Source organism: Pavona decussata, unplaced genomic scaffold (assembly GCF_977016875.1).
Source record: "Pavona decussata unplaced genomic scaffold, jaPavDecu1.1 SCAFFOLD_53, whole genome shotgun sequence".
Classification (NCBI taxonomy): domain Eukaryota; kingdom Metazoa; phylum Cnidaria; class Anthozoa; order Scleractinia; family Agariciidae; genus Pavona; species Pavona decussata.
In genome coordinates, this window is record NW_028145475.1 from 3,367,049 (window position 1) to 3,382,500 (window position 15,452).

General features: G+C 41.4%; 1 pseudogene across 1 annotated transcript in view; it reads left to right on the forward strand.

Moving 5' to 3' along the window:
* Positions 1 to 1,890: 1,890 nt before the first annotated feature.
* Positions 1,891 to 15,452, forward strand: part of LOC146480529 (uncharacterized) — a 15,658-nt pseudogene continuing 2,096 nt past the window's right edge. Inside the window, exons 1-8 of the transcript XR_014864720.1 lie at positions 1,891 to 2,402; positions 3,339 to 3,417; positions 4,797 to 4,858; positions 5,865 to 5,972; positions 6,495 to 6,575; positions 7,651 to 7,770; positions 8,464 to 8,556; positions 9,035 to 15,452. The exon at positions 9,035 to 15,452 is cut by the window's right edge and continues 2,096 nt beyond it. The product of XR_014864720.1 is annotated as an uncharacterized LOC146480529 (transcript). The remainder of the gene's footprint in view (positions 2,403 to 3,338; positions 3,418 to 4,796; positions 4,859 to 5,864; positions 5,973 to 6,494; positions 6,576 to 7,650; positions 7,771 to 8,463; positions 8,557 to 9,034) is intronic.

Genomic DNA, 15,452 nt, shown 5'->3' on the forward strand with positions numbered 1-15,452 from the left:
TACTCAGGCTAGCTCATTCGCAACAGACCGACCCACATGTCGCAGAACTCCTCCAGAAACGTAAAAAAACTGCTTTAAAGAACAGGCAACCTAACAGAAGTGGAGGCCAAGCTTGAAATTGATGAAACCCTGCAGCAGTTGTACAACCGGCCCGACACATACATTCCACAGTATGATCAACAAAGTACACGCCAAACTAAAACTGAATGAGTGAAAAAGGCATAATTGAGAAAATTGAAGGCGCTAACCCATGGCTACCTCACTTCATTGCCATTCCAAAGAAAGCTGGTGTTGTCCCAACATTACAGACATTTGGCTCTGGTCCCAGGAAGCGCACTACACACAGTTAGAGCAACTTCGTCAAACCTTGGAGACCAGTGCTTTTACCCTTAAACTACCCAAATGTTCTTTCATCGTACCACAGGTCAACGTTTTTGGTCACATTGTACCAGCACAGGGAATCCAACCAGACAACGCAAAGATTTATTTGTTGTGGTGATCTCAAATTGAATAACAATAATAGAAGAACATGTCAGATGTTGTCACCCGGGTCAACTCGTTGCCACGTCCCCAACCAATGATTCCTACCAAGCTACCAAGCAAGCCATGGACACACCTCGCAACTCATCGCACGTCAGGAAATATTGGATGCAGCCCAATAATTCACTGTCATTGGATGAAGACGGCGATAATTCCGTATGATGCCGACTCTTCACAGACTACCAGCTAAGCTAACCACAGCAGTCACAGAAGCCTCAGTGATTGACCCCAACAACCACCAAGAGCAAGCGTCAAGCCAGAACAGCCCAGAACATCCTCGAACTGAGCTGGGCCTCGTAGACCTTCAAGAGAGAAACCCGCACCTGCATACCTGCATTATTAGGGACCTTCAGATCAGAGAACGAGTACGACATTGAGCACGAGTACGACTGTCAAATTTCAAATCAGTCGCGTCCCCAGAACTCTCGCTCCTTCCCGTTGTTAAGCAACAGATACGAAGACTCTAGAAACACGATTTGCGTGGCAAGCGGTTATCTAAACCACGCAAACTAGATCTGAAAAGCCGTACTTGTACTCAATCTCCTACTCGTAATCAAGTCTGAAAGTCCCTATCACATCTTTCAAGACGGTATGTGAACATTAACAATCATCCGGAGTGATTGAGAACAATTTAACATCCAGCTGCTAATGAAATCAACTAATGGTAAACAATGAACATTGATCCTAATCGTGTTTTTTCACATGAACAATCTACTAAACGAGAGAGGAATGCTGTATCCTAATCAGCTTAATCAATACATGATGTTTCGCTGATTACGTCACATGATTTGTATACATAGGGGGAATAACAGTGGATTATGCAATAAATCAATTCATTTTGATGGCTACACGCGTAGTGTATTCATTGTAGTTGGGGATATACAAAATACAGCAGCACCACATTTAACCGAAGACGTTTATTGGTAGCCAAGTCAAAAGGAACCCCAGTGGGGAGGAGTACGCTATTTCTATCACGCTACACTTTCCTGTAACTACCACCCAGGAAACTCGCCATTTTGAGACGTTTCCAGGGTGTGAAAATGATTCCTCCGAGTTTTTCGGGTCTGTCAATATCTGCAACATGCAATGAATGTCATTTAGGAGACAATTTATAGAATTTTTTAATGCAAACTAATACAACTTTTTTGCGTGAAGCCATATTGCTGTGTCAAAGCAACAACATTTCCATATCCTTTGGTTAATGAGTGAAATTAATAGCTACGAACATGTAAGGACTCCAAATAAAACACTTGATTTCTCCACAAGATTCCTTGGAACTTATCATTTTTTTATCAAAAAATTAAATAACAATAACAACAACAACAAAAAAATCATGGTGGCATGATTTAACCACAAATTTAGACATTTTGGTTGTAATTTAAAATCTGGTATACCCTGAATGTATCGAATTCCAGTTTCCTCTGACTCTGATTTCTCGTTCCACTCAATTTTTCCTAAGCCGACTTTAGTGAGTAAATATGCAAAAAAAGGGAGCTTGTAAAGGTGTTCCGAGAAAGATAGTCGACTCTTCCTTCTGCTATTGACAAGAAAGCGTTTTACATTTGCCTCTGCGAGCATCCCGACTGAGTTAGAAGGAATAGCACCTTTCAAGGAATCGATTCTTCGATTCCTTATGTGCTTGCACAGGTAAACAGAGAATAACACTTGATTTATTCAACTTATTTTGCCCCTTAACAATTTTATGATATTGAAGTGAAGATTATGGTCCATGGTTCCGACTCCATGGGTGTGAAGAGACAGAGCAACAGATTTTCGTCAGAGGGGATTATCTAACGTTTTTATTCACAGTTCTAATTTGGTGATCTCAGTGACAGATCTGAGAGGACGAAGCATTCAAAAGCGTAAGCAGACTCTCCTTGGACTTTAAACGCCGGATTAAAGCAATACCTTTATTTATTTACCTTTATACTTTATAGAATTTGAGAACTATGTAACCTTGAGCCTCTGCGGAAAATGGAGATCACGAAACAACGATATTCCGAATTGTTATCGAGAAAGGACCACAACAAGTACCTCTCACTAGCGTTCAGTTGAATGATCACACTTTGCCATTTTATCTATAGGTTTTGACAACATATGTGAAAATTATTTTTCACACACCGAGGTTGAACTTTGGAATCACTTCCGCAAAGACGTCAACGAGCTGGGATTGCCTAGGAACCTATGCTATGAAGCTATGAACGTCTCCACGGTTAACTAAACAGACTCCCTTAACCATTTCTGCACCGTGATTTCGGGCCCTTATTTTTTCTGAGCAGCCATTTTATGACAAAAAATCTTTACCTTTATAGCAGAGATTTGTTTGAATTTCTTGCTAGTTAAAGTTTTGTTTTATGCAGTTAAACTGGGGTTCATACAACAACCCCTAACTGCCTTTCCCAAAATACCGCCTCCTCAGTAGCGTTAAAAATCGAAAGAGACCATTTATGGCTTAGTAAAATATGGTCAGCGCTCAATTGTGTATGGCAAGTTCAAGACATTCAAGACATGCAGTTCAAGTAGGTTTCTTGAACGTCTGAAAAAGGAGATCACGAAACTGTGATATTACGATTTGTTATCGAGAAAAAAAATACAACGAGCACATCTTACTAGCGTTGAATTGAATGATCACAATTTGCGATTTCAAACGTAGATTTTGGCATGTGTGATAATTATATTTCGCGCAAGGATGTCGATGATCTATGACAATTAACATAACTTAGCTAGCTTAGGAACATCTAGCCTTCATGAACAACACTGAAGGACCACCTAAGTACGTTTTACACTTCATTTTACAGCACCACGAGTTGACTTGAACGTTTACATTGCAAAAGAAGGTCCTCTACTAAATACCGAGTCAAAGTTGTAAACATTCTGGTAAGTCACTATCTTATGTTTTTTAACTCAAGGGTACAATATATCAGGCAATCATTTCCCAGTTTATAGCCGTATTATTTTCCAGACAACTGATAAGTCGTTTCGACCATACATACGGCGATGTGTTGGATATGTCACTGTTCAGTAAGAAGTAAATAGTTGAGTTAACAAGTCAGAGGATAGTCAGAGATCACACGACTTCGCCACCACAAACGAATTTAGAACTAATCATGTTTTGATGGAATTAACAATTTTACAAGCTTATAGCAATTCCATAGTAGTGTGACGCAATGCTGAAAAATTTTTTTAAACAATCCTCTTTTCATTAATAAATCAAGGTTTCGCACATGTAGCGTATAGACGAAACTATAGAGTTAAACAGTCTACATTTATTTTAAATACCTTTTGCAAGTTTCTTTCGTGTCATTAACTGGCGATGAATTCTAAAGCAGTTACAAAGTTCATAGCTGACCTTAACGTTCGACAGTTCCTAAAGACAAGAAAAGAAAGACAAAACAATCATGGTGTCGCTAGTATGGGACAGACGAAAATCTGCGAGGCCAAATCAAGACTATCAGATAAGATAGCACCCTGGCCCTTGAGTGAAGAGTCAGGTTACGTTGTTCTGGTACAAATGAAAGTGCTTTTGATATTTAAAATTTCAAACTAGAAAGCACAAGAACGTGGTTTTTACATGAAAAGTAGTGAGATTTGTATGAAAACAGTCAACTCCAGCCTCGCTTCAACTCAAAGGCAAGGTCAATAAGCACACAACTTAACATGGGCTTTTCAATGAGCTACTGAGATACTCTTGGTAAGCTTGGTTCATACGTGGCACACGTCCTGCGTAACGCTAGGGTCAGTATTGTCGAGAACGTTCAGTGCAGTGAAGTAATAAGAAACAGGGACTCCCAACTAGACAATAAAGGAACGTTTCTTGCATTCCTATATGATTTTTATGGCCTTTTTTAAGGGCAAATCTGTGTTTATTCAAGTTAACAGTGTTTGTTAACAGTGTTTGATCTGTTCGAGTTACTTAGCTAATTTTTTACGAAAATTTTAGGGAACGGAATGTTATTTCCCTAAATCTACGAAATGTTCTTGGCTTTCTGAAGGTGCTGTCAGGCCTTTTCTCCGCTCTTCTAACGACGTACTTCCCTCTCCGAAAACAAAAGGGAAAAGTATTTCTGCGATGCGAAAATTTGGGGTGGCCTTTCGCTAAAGGAAACGTCACTTTTCCGAATCACTGAGGAGGGTAATGTCTTTTTGAACAGAAATTAACCGAAACGAAACATTCAGACCATTGGGTGTCCCTGAGGAAAGAAAAAAAAGGTAAATGTGAAGTTCGATCACTTTTTCCATTGTATTTTTCTGCTCAGAAACATGTCCTCGAGAAAAAAGCAATGGAGTAACAACTTCGACGGGAAAGAAGATTCTAAAGGTAATGCTTATTTGGTTTTATAATCTTATTTTTTCTATATATACTTAATTCATCGCTTCTAAACTTATTCTGGGTAAATTAACTTTGGACTGAGCAAATTATTGCTAATAATGCCACAATTCAGCGAAACATCGTATCTTTTCCTTTATTCTTAAATCCATACAATTGTAAGCCGTCAATTTCCTGGTCAAAAATCTATATCAAAGCTCTTAATATTGTCCTACAACATTAGTACCAACATTTATGAAGCAAATTGAAGTTTATTACCCTAGGAAGCGAAGTTGCGGTCACTGCTTGAATGGCCAAATTATTTCATACAAAGCCAATTATCTCTTACTGGGTAGGTTGGTCCTACAGAAACTGCAACTTTGGAATACACCATCATGGGTTAAAATTGTTTTCTTTATAGAAGTTGCTTCCTGAAGTATTTTTAATTTCAAACTTAACCCAATGGAAGCACAAGCCAGAGCTGACTTGAAAACTGTGAAAAAATCAGTCTTTCAGCTAGGTTCTGTCGCTAATTTTCATTTTTTTACTTTGTTTAACTAAACATGTTTAGTTGGTGTGAATGGGGCATAGGTCATGGACTAAAGGCTAGTTTACACGTACGAAGCAAGCATAAGCATAAGCACAAGGTGACATACGCAGGCGCAGTGAACATACTTCCGCTGACAACTTGTGCCTACTTTTCTCTTTTCTTGCGCTTTTTCTTGCGTTGTCCCGGTTTACACGGGCGACGCAACGACGCAAACATAAGCACAGGAAAAAGAAATAAGCACAAGAAAAGGAATAAACACAAGAAAAAGTAACGATGCTTGCTTTTCTTGTGCTTGCGTTGCCCCGGTTTACACGTTGATTTCTTGTGCTTATGCTTGCCTCGCACGTGTAAACCAGTCTTAATTTGATAAAGTAGAGTGATCACATGTGAGCCTTTAAGAAGACATTTTTAAGTTAAGTGGACTAATCACTAAAACACCTTGCTGTTGCCCATGTTTGAACAATTCAGAGCCCAAGGAATCACCGGAACAAAATCAAGAAGAAGGCACAGAAACGTCCTCTCCAGGAAAAGGAGGAAGTCAGGGTGCTTGTGGAACAACTTGTGACGAAAAACCAGGTAATGATGGAAAAACGATCATTTTATATAATGATTTCTCCCCAAGTTTTCAAACCTGATCAACTACAAAAAATGAAGATAACGTGGTGAACCAATCAGAACCTGAAGCAAAATCACACAACCGGCGCCAAGGGCGTAAAAGCGCGCACTGGCCAAGTAACGGTTGGTTTTAGTTTAACGCGTACTCTAAGTTGGTCAGCTAAAGAAAACGGCATGACGTTTGTTTTTACTTGTTAATCGGTGCACAAGAGCAAGAATTGTTCTGAGTAAATTTAAATTCAAACACAAAGACTTAACAAGCGCTTGGAAAGTTTCTTTTACCCTCATCTGATTAGTATGAATTTATTGGGCGAATTCTTGCTGTTATGCAACCGAATGAAAGCCGAATTTCGTCGACTTCCGAAATGTCTGACTTTAAACATTAATTACAGCTATGCATTACGTATCGTTTCACTCATACTTATCTTTTGTCTTGAATCAACAAAAGAGAACTAAAAAAAATCATGTTTTACTGTATTCAAGATGATAAATCGAAAGGGCGCAGGACAAGAAAGAAGAGAAAGGCTAAAATGGGAAGATTCCAGGGAGAAGGAATTACTCCAGGTGAGTGCCAAATGACGTTTTTACGTTGGAGTGCTTCAGAACAAATTGAGAAATTTTCGCTGTCGAAATTCAAAACCAAACACCAGCACGCTAAAGTTAAGTAAAGCTCAACAAAATTTTTTTTTTTTACATAATTACTATTTCCAACTTCATAAAACGGTAACTTAACATTTGAACGAGAATTACAGTACTAATGTACTGAATGTTCTGCTCAGAAGCTTTCATTTGGTTGGTTACAAAGAGTTAAAAGATCAGTACAATGAATCAGCTCGAACAGGAAAACTTTTCCCCAACCCGCAAACGTCTCCGATCCACGGGGAACAAAGGAAACAGGAGGCATCTGCTATTAGACTTTCGGATCGTAAAACAATTAAAGTAAGCTCGTAAAAATAATTAAAGCACACTTCGATTCCAAACCCGCGCAAACAGTTAAGTCTGCTTCCAAGATATTTACATTTCCGTCATAACGCGGTATTCAAAAACACAACATTTGGAACAAACAAAACCATGCCGTAAGGATACAAGGAATAGGTCGTTAGATACCTGACGTATTACATTGGCTTTCGTTTATAAAATTAGGATGTCAAGCTCTCACTTCCGACGTCTGTCTCCGCTCTAAACGTTAGCATTCCAATCTGTTTACGGTGCCCAAATTACCTTTTCAACTCTGTTGATTAAACCAAACACCCGGAAATTAAAGGTCACCATGTATTAAAGTAAAAGCACCAAAGACGGATTTTGTGGTGGAATTAAGAAAAGATGAGCGTCCTTTAATGCCAAAGATTTGTCAACAGGTACTGCACTGTAACTCGATAAGATTGAATTTTCAAAAGAGTGTCTTCTTTTATGAGGTAGTTGTAGTAACTTATTTTGAACTGTCTTGAAGCTTAATTTTGTTTTGTTTCCACTTGTACTTTGTGATAAAGTGACTTGCAACTCGTCCGGCTTCTCGAGGCTTTAAATATGTATATATGCGATGAAAATCTAAACCTAATCATTAAACGGTTGTAATTGTCTGTAAAACTATCAAATAAAGTGTGGTTCTTCATGGCAACAAACTCGAACATTTTGGCAGATCCTGGAAGAAATCAAGGAGTGATTCAAAACCAAACTGGGATAAGGGGACAACCTTTAACACCAGAAGGGGCAAGTGGAACCTCTACTGTAAACCAACCAGCTACGACAAATGCACAAGGTACGTGAACTCTTGTCGTGATGCTAGGCACGGCACAGCAGCAAAACGAGTGGGCACCCTTAAGCCACGCGCTTAATTCCCGCGCGTGAGTGAGCAGCTGCCAGTTTTTTCCATAGAAACAAACAGGTTTTAAAATGGCGCCAATTTTAAAATTTCAGGTATTTGTTTTTATTCGTGGGAATAAAGTTGTCACATACAAGAAAGCTCGCAAAGGGACCAGTTTACCACATACGCACCAATAGTGAATTTTCTGCCTAAAGTCCAGCACTCGTAGAAAAACGTGAAGTTCTTTGTATATGAGTAAATTTTCATCGTGTAGTTTGAAGGGGACTGACTTTGTTAAACGTTCGTGTACAAGGGAAAGATAACTGTCCTTCGTGCAGGAATGGCTAGAATAGCGGAGGTTGAATGTGTGAACTTTCACTACAAATTACACTCAGGCTGGCATCCAGTTACAAGGAACAAGGAGCAACAACATGTGCTCTTTCGAACATGGGCTTCTTGCTATTGCACCAAATGCCAAGGTTCCCGGGAAGGGTGATTCCTGAGGCTAAACATAGAAGACGAACAAAATAATAGATTTGCATCTGGGCTTGCATTTTTCTAATCGGTAGTACAAAACATGAATTTGTGTATCATTATTATAAATAAAATAAAATAAACGAGTGGCACGGCATTTTCGTTTTATTTCAGGTGGCAATTTCAACAAATACCGGGCAGCTAAAAAAGGGCGTGGGCGGGGAGCATCACGGAACCACAAAAAAAGCCAAGTTACGTCATCAAATGGTAATGCAGGGCGTGTCGGTGAAATTATTGCAATTGATAAAGTCAATTTTTGCTTTTCAAGAAATGGCAAATGTAATGTTGTCCGGAGGACGTTCTCATCATAAGTACTCCCGAGGTTTCCCAACTCTTCTGCCTGTCTGCATCATTTTATATAAGGGCGAATCGTGATAGCACGTGTCGTCATTCTTGTAACTGAATAGCGACGTGCAAAATATATAAATAAGTACTTAAGGAAAAACTTTCGCAACAACTGTACTGAAGAAACGTTTATCTCAGTCACCGAATTCCACTTAAGAGAAGAGAGTTTAATTTTGCCAGCTTCTCAGATTGGGGCCAATTATTCTGTGAAATTTATCGCAAGTAACCAGGTGCCTAAAAACAACACCTTCGATGAAAAAAAAACGTGTGGGCGACTATAACATGGCAGTTGTATCAAATAAGGGGGTTTATCCCAGAATCCTCTTTTTTTGTACCACAGATCAACGACCGGGGAAACCTCATCCAGCGAATAAAAAATCCAATTCATGGACACAGGAAAATACACGTTCCCCTTCTCGTGGATTATTCCGGGGAGAGAGTACCTTGATTGACTTCAAAACTCTTAAGGAGAAGAGTAGCACCGAGGTGGTCCACAGCCTTAATGAGGGAATGGCCCAGCTGAAATTCTTTCTCGAATCAGAAGAGGAGCAACACAACAGCGATGAGTTCACCTTTGACTTAACATGCACGTTGGCTGTTGCCTGTGAAGCTCCACCTACCGAGAACAAAAATGAGATTCTAGTAGCCCTCAAAGGCTCAGCTTTCTTGACCCAAAAGATTCCTCGCTTACTTGGTCGTGTTGAAGCATCAATTTCCATAGTCAACCATGATTCTAGACGAAGGCTCTTCCAATGTCTTCTTACGGTCTTCACCTCGTACTTGTCGCACTTGCCTAATTCATATGGTGATCTGCGTTATGATGACTTGAAAAGAGCTTTAATTCAGTCTAAAATCGATGGAAAAGAGGAGCTACAGAAGGAATTGGAGGCTTTTAAGCTTACCAGAGATCACATTATCAAAGGCGAAAGGCAGAGGTACGGTAAACGTTACACCAACAGGGAAGGAGAGAAACCGCCAAGCGATTTTAGAGACATACCGATTTGTCCAACAAACGTGGAAATCACAACTCAAGAACGACCTCCCTTAAGTAAAAATATCTCAAAGGGAAAATACAAAAATGCAGAGCACTACCTTGATGTACAGTTTCGTTTGCTTCGAGAGGACTTTCTTGAGCCACTTAAAGAGGGTATTCACGAAATTGTCCAAAACATTCCAAGACCACAACGGAAACAGTTGATGAAATGCTACCGCAACGTACGAATCGTTGACAAGATATTTACGTGGTCGGGAATAATTCATCAAGCAAAAATTGATGTTTCTGTATTGGGCACCAGCGGATGGGCAAATTCAAAACGACTGATGTTTGGTTCATTTCTATGTCTTTCACAAGACAATTTCAAGACTATGCTTTTTGCAACTGTTGCTGAACGAGAGCCAGCTGAACTGACGGTAGGAAGAATCAAAATTAGATTCATCGAAGAGCAAGATGTTTTGGGGATTGAGAATCGCCACTGCGTTTACCAGATGGTTGAGTCACCTGCCTACTTCGAAGCCTACCGCCACGTTCTTACAGGATTGAAGGAATTGGATGAAAAAACCTTGCCGTTTAAAAAATATCTTGTTGAGTGTAACGCAGAAGTCGATCCACCAGAATACCTAAGACGCGATGATACGCAGCCACCGGTTTGTTACGATCTCAGCAAGGCCCTTCACATTCGGGATGCATCAAATGCCAAAGCAGTACCTGTGTTACAACCTGAAGCCTGGCCCCCGGTTAAGGCACTTCCTCTCAATAGTTCCCAGCTTGAAGCCCTAAGAACAGCGCTTACAACTGAATTCACTGTTATCCAGGGCCCGCCAGGGACGGGTAAAACTTACGTTGGAGCTAAAATTGTAAGATGCTTACTTGCGAACCGAACTGCCTGGGATCCTGCTCGCAACTCACCAATGTTGATGGTCTGTTACACAAACCACGCGCTAGACCAGTTCTTGGAAAAAGTGTTAGAATTTCTACCTAGTCGATGTATAATTCGTGTCGGAGGAAGAAGCAAAAGCGAGAAACTAGAAGGCTGCAATCTGAAAAGGTTTACCCATCGATTTAGGCTGCAGGATAAACGCAAGGAAGTTGACAAGAAGATGAGGCAAAATGATAGCGAAATGAAAACGTGGAAAGGATATCTTGCTAAGGCAGACAAACAGCTCTTGCTGTACGATGATTTGGAGGAGGTGTTGAATCCAGCACATACAGACCAGCTATGCAATGCCATATTTCCAGCTAACGTAGTAAACGAGAGTCGTACCCCGGCCAACACCTTCCAATTGTGGCTTAGTGATAATAAGTTGGTTGGCTCCTGTAACCAAAATACGCTAGCAATAACAGAGGACAAGACTGAAAGAAGTCCAGATGGTTCTATCCTAGAAGAAATCAGTGGAAATGAAAACGATGAAGTGGCTGATGTCGCCACGTTACTAAGAGCACCACAGCATGCCAAAGAAAACAGCACAAAAAAACTACCAAAAAGTAAAAAACGAGATCCTTTTACAGCAATGGATATATCGAATGAGGCAAATAACACTTGCCCTGAACAGAGGGAAGACTTGTCAGAGCAGAAAGAGTTGAAAGAAAGTTATCACACTTTACCTTTTGTTAAAAAAAGTGGCAGCTCACTGGAGGAGAAATCATTCTCAAATGTTCCCACACCCAGTCTTGAAGATGGAGGTAAATTAGATTCCACAACATGGAAAACGGTGGAACTAATAGAAGTTGGCGATAGCATTCAGGGGACTGAGGACCCTCTTGCCGAGAAAAAAACAAGTGAAGCTGAGGATGAAAACATCGAAATAGAAAGGGAAGTGGATATAATACAGCATCAAAGATGCGTACAAGGTGATGAAGATCTCCTGCGACCGATATCAGAGCAAAAAGAGGAAATTGTCAGCCAGCAAAAGGACGACACAATAGATGACGGGTGGACTACTGTGACTCACAAGAAGAGAGGGAACCCATTTTTTTGGCAGAAAAAAGGTGAAAAAACCATAGAGGAGAGCAAACGTGCCCAGGTCTCTGGCGTTGGGGACGAGGACGACAGAGGCAAAACAAAGTCATCACAGAGGAAAACGAGAAAGAAAAATAAAAATAAAAACAAAAATGTCCAAATCAAAATCACTGGAGACATCACCACTTTGAAAGGTGCACTGAAAAGGCAAGAAATGATGACAACTGATGAGGCGATGGGCGTCGACAACATTTGGAACTTATCACGATCGGATCGATTGCGGCTGTACCTTTTTTGGATTGAGAACTATCGTGAACGCTACAGAGTAGAGATTCACAGAGGTGAACAGAAATATCAACAGTTGTGTGAAGAGCTAGAGGCACTCACATTTGAAGAAGAGGAAGATGTCATACGTCGGGCAACTGTAGTTGGAATGACAACCACTGGTGCAGCTAGATACCACTCAATGCTTCAAAGAGTAGCTCCCAAAATCGTTGTCATCGAAGAAGCTGCTGAGGTTATGGAAGCCCACATAGTCACCTCTCTTTCGCACAACACAAAGCACACGATTCTTATTGGAGACCACAAACAACTCCGTCCAAAGGCTGCAGTCTACGAGTTAGCCCAAACGTACAATCTGGAAGTCTTTACTGTTTGAGCGGATGGTAATAAACAGCATGGAATGTAAACGTCTATCCATTCAGCATCGAATGCGTCCTGAGATTGCCGCTCTGACTAAAAGAATCTACGATCACGAAATTGTAGACCATGAATCAGTTTGCCGTTTTCGGGACATATCTGGTGTTAGCCACAACATGTTCTTTATTGATCACTGCCAACCAGAAAAACCGATAGAAGGTTTGCAGAGCTACACCAACCAACACGAAGCTGCATTTCTGGTAGGTCTTTGCTACTACCTTCTACTTCAAGGGTACAAGCCAAACCAAATTACAGTTCTGACAATGTATACCGGTCAGTTGCTGCTTCTTCAAAAAATGATGCCAAAACGAACATTTGAGGGAGTGAAGGTTTGTGCAGTTGACAACTTTCAAGGTGAAGAAAACGAAATAATTCTTCTTTCGTTGGTGAGAAGCAATTCAGACGGTAGCATTGGTTTCCTACATGAGTCCAATAGGATCTGCGTTGCACTTTCAAGAGCCCGCCAAGGCTTTTACTGCATTGGAAACTTCAGTCTGCTTAAGAGCCAGTCCAAGCTGTGGAAGGAGATTTGTAATGATTTACAAGCAAAAGGAGCCATCGGCAGTAGCTTACAGCTGGTGTGCAAGAGACACAGCAACTTTACAATTATACGATGGCCAAGTGAGTTTAGAGGTAGTATATTGGGAGGCTGCACCAAACCCTGTGGAGACCGCCTTGATTGCGGCCATGCGTGTGACAAGCCATGTCATGCTTTAGATTGCTATCACAGAATGGGCTGTTGTTCCAAAATGTGCTCCAATTTTTGTCCCAATAATCACAGGTGTCCACTGAGGTGCCATTATCCATTAAAATGTTTCCAGTGTCACGAAATAGTTTTAAAAACACTTCCTTGGTGTGGCCACCAAAAACTAGTTGTGTGCACCATTGACCCGGCTTTAGTCTACTGTCACGAACTGGTTTTGAAGACACTACCTCGGTGTGGCCACCAAAAGATAGTTGAGTGCAGCAGTGACCCGAGTGTGGTCTACTGTGAATTAAAATGCAAGAAGATACTGAAATGTGGACACAACTGCCAGAAGCCATGCGGTAGCCAATGCACAATGGACTGTACAGTCCCTTGTAAGAAAACTCTTCCATGTGGGCACGAAAAAATGATGTCTTGTCATGTGGATCCCAAGGTAAACAAACAGTGCAAGAACAAATGCGCTAAAGTCTTGGAATGTGGCCACCCTTGTTCAAGGAGATGCACAGAATCCTGTCAATGCGACACTGAAATTGACGTTACGTTGGCTTGTGAACATACCAAACGACTATTGTGTCGTGAGAAAGACTACCCAGTTCACTGCAATGAGCAGTGCAAAAGACCACTGGACTGTGGTCACGCGTGCCCCAGACTTTGCCATGAAGACTGTAGAATTAGGCCGTGTACGATTAACGTTGTCAAGGATCTTCCATGTGGCCACCAACAAAGTGCTCTTTGTTGCCAAGACCCAAAAACTCTGTTTTGTAATGCACCATGTCCAAGACAACTAGATTGCGGGCACAAGTGTCTTTCTGTGTGTGGTTTTCTGTGCCAGGAGGTTCAGTGTAAAGAACTGTGTCAAGTAAAGTGTGGGCGAGGGCATTCATGCCAAAGGCGCTGTCATTTTGGTTCATTGTGCTATGACTGCGTGGTTGAGGTGACAATTGCAATCCCCGACTGTGCGCACAGCATCAAGGTCCCCTGTTTTGTTGACCCAGCTACATTAAAGTGCAAACAGCCATGTGAAAGAGTAAGAGACTGTGGACACCCTTGCCAAGAGGTCTGTAGTACGAAATGCAAAACTCGGCCGTGTAAGGTGCGTGTTCCCAGAACATTATCATGCGATCATGTTGTGACCTTGGAGTGTCACAAGAATCACGAAAAGTTCATTTGCAAGAAAAGAATTGATGTCCATCTACCGTGTGGTCATAAAACTTCCTTGGAATGCCATGTTGCAAAGGATGGACTGGAAAATGTTTTATGTAAGACGCTAATAAAGAAAGAACTGCTTTGCAACCACAAGCTCACCCTTCCTTGTCACAAAAATCCTGACGAGTGCATCTGCAGAAAGAAAGTTAACGTTGAACTGCCATGTGGGCACACAAAGAGCCTAAGCTGTTCCATTGTGACAGCAGGCTTACCAGATGTCTACTGTACCGTGAAGGTTCCAATGACATTATCCTGCGGTCACGAGACAAACCTCCCTTGTCATGTAAAACCCAGGGAGCATATTTGTGATCAGGTTATTGAAATCACACTTTCGTGTGGTCACAACAAAATCACAAAGTGTGCCAGCGCGCGGAATGAGCTGCAAGGTGGGATTTGTGAGACGGAAGTGACGCAAATGCTGCCTTGTGGTCATGTTAAGGAGACGCAATGTTCGGTTAAACCTGACGACCTATGCTGTGATGCCCCTTGTGAACGCTTGCTTCCCTGTGGACATCCATGTCCTAACAAATGTGGCGATGACTGCCTCAGTTTCAAATGCACCGTTGAAGTTGAAAAGAGTTTAAGCTGCGGATATCATAAGGTCAGTTGCCTTTGCTCTGAAGACGTGTCTCAGATTATTTGTTCAAACCAATGCACTCGACAGTTGAAGTGTGGTCACCTATGTTCTGGAAAATGCTGTGAGGACTGTAGTCAGTACATTTGCCAAACGATGGTGGTAAAGAATCTCAATTGCGCAGGAAACCACTTAAAAGAAATGCGCTGTAGTGACGATCCTAGTGGTGTGGCATGCCAGGGGCGCTGCAATGAGAATCTTAGTTGTGGTCACCCCTGTCCGGGCCTTTGCAGCCAAGCGTGTCAAAGTATGAAGTGCATGCGACGAGTAGAGAAAACACTTCCTTGTGGTCACAGAAAAACACTTCAGTGCTTCCAATTTAAAACTGCTACCTGCAAGGCGCGCTGCCGGCGTCAAAAGAAATGTAAGCATATGTGTAAAGGCGTTTGTGGGGAATCTTGCTCCAATTATCCCTGTGATGTTGCTGTGGTTAAGACCCTCCCGTGCGACCACAAGATCACAATGCCTTGCAGCTATTCTGTTGATAATGTACAATGCCCAGCTCCTTGTGGAGCAAAGTTGCCGTGTGGTCATCAGTGTTCCGGAACATGTAGTG